The sequence below is a fragment of the Phragmites australis genome, chromosome 23 (genome assembly GCF_958298935.1).
Source record: "Phragmites australis chromosome 23, lpPhrAust1.1, whole genome shotgun sequence".
Classification (NCBI taxonomy): domain Eukaryota; kingdom Viridiplantae; phylum Streptophyta; class Magnoliopsida; order Poales; family Poaceae; genus Phragmites; species Phragmites australis.
In genome coordinates, this window is record NC_084943.1 from 19,033,819 (window position 1) to 19,039,231 (window position 5,413).

Consider the following 5,413-nt stretch of genomic DNA (forward strand, 5'->3'; position numbering starts at 1 on the left):
CAAGCTCCGAAGATTCACATAGGAAAATAGGTATTTGAAACGGTAAAAAATATTAGAGTTGTCCTTGGAAAGGGGGCGAGGCAATACAAAATTTTCAAGTGGAACTCCTACGTACCCTTTTGAGAGATTGATGGGGGTTCTGAAGAAATAAGGATAGAGAAATGATCGGCGTTAGCTACAAAGATGAAGATTTCCACAACGGCGCCAATGTATTGTGACTGGAATTCAAGGAAATTTATAACTTGTACCAGCAAGAAGCCCTTTACGTGTCTACCATGAGTTGCTAGACACTATAAGTGTCTTATATTTATATTCTTCTATGAAAGTAAATAATTGATGTGAAGGCTGATTTACTGTGACCATACTCATCTAGGCCAAGATGAGATCAACAAGAAGCCTAAAAGGAGTGTGTGTTTGAAACCCTCCAGAAGGATCAATGATGTAAATTGATTCACGTTCCGATAGGTAAACCATTTTATTAGATTAAAGTTGGAGACAAGACACCCCCAGGAGGACAAAAAGATGATAAACATGAAGAAAGCTTCAAAATTGAGACTTCTGTACATCTTCCACACTTAGAAATACTATTGTATCATGCATCCATTAGCCATGATAGCATCATGTGAATAGTTTCTTGTAATAGACGTGTGCCAAGATTACAGTTTTCTCCGGTGACATGTATGTTGCCCTTTATCGCATTAAAATTGTCAGTTGCAGGCTAATTACAACTTTTCCACTGCATCTAATAAAGTCACTTTTTGTATAAAATGAGTTTTCCAAGACATGAAGAAACCACCTATTTTTTACATTGTCCTGAATTCGTAGACAACAACAAAGAGTCGTGAAATCTTCAGTTTGCAAATACAATCACTAACAAAAGTAAAGTACTAGCTCCTTTATGTACAAATACCTAGTTGTTTGACAAAATCAATTCTATTATCAGTTTAACAGATGTCTCTGGAGTATCTACTTCAACAATATCATAGAGTGCAACATCCAGATAGATCTTTGATCCGAAATTGGCTCTTTTGCAACCTCTGTTCAAACTTCTTAGAGGGCTCATATTGTCGGTACAAGCCTTGGCCTTGGTGGGGTGCAATGCAGATCCCTCCTTGAGGCCCTGGAGAGCCTCCCCACAGATGCTAGCTTCAATGCCACCTAGATCTTGAACCACTTGCGTGGAGAAAGTGGCGTTGCTGCCCCATCACTGTTAGAAATCTTAGACATGAAGCTCTGTATGAGGTCTTCACATGAGCTCGAGTCAAAGCTGTTTGTTCTTGATGGTTGAAATCCAGTAAAAACTTGTTGTGGTAGCATTTTTGTTTGTCCATTGCATCGTTGGTTGGAATGGTTGCTGAAACTCTCACCTGCAGATGTCATTCAAAGTATGTGAGCAACTGAGCATCAAGATGTGGCGAACCAAGCAATAGCTCGGTTGCATCCACCCGAGTGCTCGCAAGTTATGTGAGTAGCTCCCTAAATGGTTCGGTACTCTTCTCTCCGTGGCTGAGTGTTTTTTTTTTAGCATCAAGATGAGCAAATTAGCTGGAGCAGAAGACTTTAGGGTACTTACTGTTTCTTGGAGGCTGGAATTGAGATTGCATCAAATATATGTCTGCATATGTAGATGACAAACTATGGAGAGGAAGGCATTGCAGGCACAAAAAGTATTAGATTTTGCTTAGTCAAGAATATGTAGTGTTGATAATTAATTCTTCAGCTTCAAATAAGATTCAGGTCCACTTTTCTAGTAGCTTGTACTTCTGAAGAAAAAAGGCAACATTTTTTTTATGCCTAAAAGGATGTCTTACACTGTATGGTTCTTCAGAGAAATGAGATCGTTCGCTCTGTCTGTATTGATCAAATTGTGTAGCAACCTAACTAACCAGAATGTTGCTAGGAATAATAGCAGGAGAACTAGCATCTAGACCAAAGTATGTTATTTCGGTATTTGGTATTTGTAGCTCTGTGATTCTTGGTCCAAGTAACAAGGCTCCTTGACTAGAATTGTATGGTAGAACCCTGTTCATTATTGGCTCATATCTCAACTGCACATCATTGGAAGTCTGGCCCTGAACAAACCTTAAGATATCGCCCGCAACCTGCTTGGACATGGATGATAGTATCTTAGAGACTTGGACTAACATCAATATATTCATTATCATGTACAATTGTGCACATATAAAGCACTTCTACTTACATTACTGGCTCCAAGGGAAGTGTTAAATTTCTCCTTTGAATGCCTTGATTCACATCCTTGACCAGTTGGGGTACTCCCCAGATATGAATTGTGTTGACCTACCAACAATTGACATCAATGACTGAACATGCCAAGTTAGAGTACAGCTATGAACGGAATTCACAGAACAAGATGTTACCGTAGTTCAGTATCTGCTGATTTGGAAAACCAGCACTCAATAGGGGAGTAGCCTCATCAGGGAACCTGTCGAGTGGTACAGGACGGTTGTCGACCATCTTATAGTTGTACTGAAGACCATTCGTATTCTGATAGGCCTCTTGCTTTAGTATATCCACTAAATTTTGTTTATGAAGAACACAAAATTATTAGTGCACTAGTGAGAAAATCACCAATTTTGAAAAAAAGTGAGGAGACAACACCTTCTCCACTTGGTGAAGCTGATCTATGGTCTTGTAACAATCACCAAACTTCACCCCAACAAGCTTATATATTGCATTGAAGAAGAGACAACCATCTTTGTTCTTAACTTTGTGCAGATAAAGATGGTCGCCAAGTTTGCACGTCATGGCATGCCCTATGATGGATTTCCATGTTGACCGTGGCATCTTGCTGAAAATCTAGATGTAGAAAAGCCAATGATCTCATCAAAACTTACATGTCTAGGAATATCATTCGATACTTATTAAGAAAAGAAAGTTAATAGAGCCTTTACCCATATAAGCTTCTGTTCATCCTTCATATAAGCCTGTAAGAACTTTTGCACCATATCGATTACACTGCTTGACAAGGCCTTGTGGTAAGGACCATTTTTACCGATCTTTTCCAAACGCCACATTTCATCATCCAGCATCGGAGGGTAGTGCTTTCCAAATCCTGCAAGAAAGGTGAGATGAACATGCATGGTGTCAACTCTCAACTCCAAATGAAGACGGTGCTTCTCTGAAGAAGATTGAACAAGCAATATAAATGTCTGGCAAGTAGGCATACCTTCTACCCTCCGCTCCTTCACGTGGAAAGGTTCAGTGACTCCTTCAAGAACTCTCTCTCCAGGAGCGTTGACAAGCCTCAACCCCAGCCTGAACTTCTTGGTGCTGGTGAAGCTGGAATTATCAGTAAAGGCTGCGTTTTCAAGGACCTCCCCTCCATTGAGCTTCAGTGTCAGATTGCCGGTGAGAAGTTGTGCACTCTTCTCTCGACCGGATACTATGTGCTTGTTAAACTCTTCAGGCGTCCAGAATTCCTCATTTTTAGCATTGAAATTGCCATGGAGGACTACAACTTCAACCTTAACAGAAGAAAGAGGACCAAACCTGACGATGTTTGTCCGGTTGTTATCCATTCTTTCAACTACAGCAACCTTAATAGCTGTTCCATCATCTGATTCTAATTTCATCATTGTGTAAACGGGTTTCAGATCCTTCAGGAACATGAGTTCATACCTTGGGCGCTCATTCCAGCCCACTAGTAATCTAGAAATGGATCAAAAAATAGTTTAATGGAGTGCAGTCGTGGAATACACACTTTAATATGTGTCTCTAAAGTCTGAACACATGGAAATATTTTGATGCACTTCAATATGTAGCGGTAAGACATCTTTGATCATCAGATAACGTTCATACTTTTGTCGAATGGAATTTAATTTAGTCATAGAAAAGGAAAAACTTTATGTCTCACTTAGGAGGTGTTGTTGGTGCATTGAGTTGTGTGAATATTACTTTCTCTAGCTCCTCCGAAACCTAAAAAATGCAAATTTCATATTTCAGAAAAGGGGATAGTTCTAATTTACAAAATCAAATCAAGAAAACTACTCAGATAAATTCCACACATAAACAATAATATATTCTCCTCTGAATACTGCAGAATATCACAGACAAATACCGAAATTTTATTGATCTCTTTTTTGAAACGATTGTTCCTTTAACAAGATTCAGAGGTTTTGCAGTATTTACCAAAAACAAGTACTGAAAGTTCTCAAATTCAACCAAGCAAGCGCAAATAAAAATGCTTAAAATGCAGAATCACAATCAAGAACCAGATCAAGGAAGTAAAAGGTTTGTGTTGACCAAGTCCTTACCACTCTTTGAACCATTGACCCAATCAATACAGGGAACATGCGCATGAATTCCTCCCCAATGATCCCTCTGAACCCAAACAAGCCCTCCATGGGCCTCTTCCTCCATCTGACCTTCCTGGAACCGAAACCCAAGAATCATGACCTCCTAATCAGCTCAGGATCTAGAAAAGCACACATGATCAAGAGTAAAAGCCAATTGAACTCACAAGACAAGTGACTGCCACCGCTTCCGAGGCTGGGAAAGCTAGCCAACGCTAGTGTCGGCATCGTTGCCGCCGGACAATGGGAGATGCCTATTGGAAGAAGGAGCCATTGGGGAAGGCGAGGAAGAAAGCAATGGAAATGGAAGAGTCCGTCCGCGGGGGAAGAGGGGGGTAGATGTAGGGGAGAGGAGCGAAGGATGCAAGAAGATGGCGGGGAAGAAGCAGGAACAAGCGGGGAAAGTTCCTTCCTTTCAATATATATCATAGGGCTGCAAGTGTGGTGTGTTTGAAATGGCAGTCCATTGAAAGGCTTGTAAATGTCGATGGAATGGCTTGGTCTTCTGTCCTCCTGTTCTTGTTTTGTGGCAGTGCACTAATGGTGTCCTTTTCAGTTAAGCTATCAAATACTCTAATGTGGTTTCAACTTTCAAGTACAGTTCTGAAAGAGATTTGTGGGGTAATGATCTTTTTTCAGAAAACATTTATCCTATTATTCGTCGAGTTTGATTAACAAGTCTCAACTCGGAGACCCTGCCTCTAATCCATCAGATTGTACATTATGTTCTCCAATAACTTTGTTACTCAATCCCACCGGTCAGTGCGGTCACTTGGCTTATTCGGAAAAAAAAAACAGTTCTTCGCATGAGTTTCAGCAAATCTAAGTCTAATTTAAACATTAAAAGTGAAATCGGATGTATATCTTATCGTTTCCCAGATCTGGAGCATGGAAGATGCGAAGTTTCTGCCTACAACTAGTGGTGGACATTCCACAATGACCATGACCTTGACGAATGGATGATTGCATCTATTTACAGTCTCGACAACGTTAGGGGCCCGTGCCGTAAAGCTTGATTTGCCAAGCTTTTGACATCGACAAGTGAGGTTCTTACCGACCACGCACGAACGGGCGCTTGTTCTGCTCGATCCGCGTCAAGA

General features: G+C 40.6%; 1 pseudogene; it reads right to left on the reverse strand.

Annotated features, from left to right (window-relative positions):
* Positions 1-873: 873 nt before the first annotated feature.
* LOC133906238 (calmodulin-binding protein 60 D-like) lies at positions 874-4,978 on the reverse strand (annotated as a pseudogene).
* Positions 4,979-5,413: the final 435 nt, after the last annotated feature.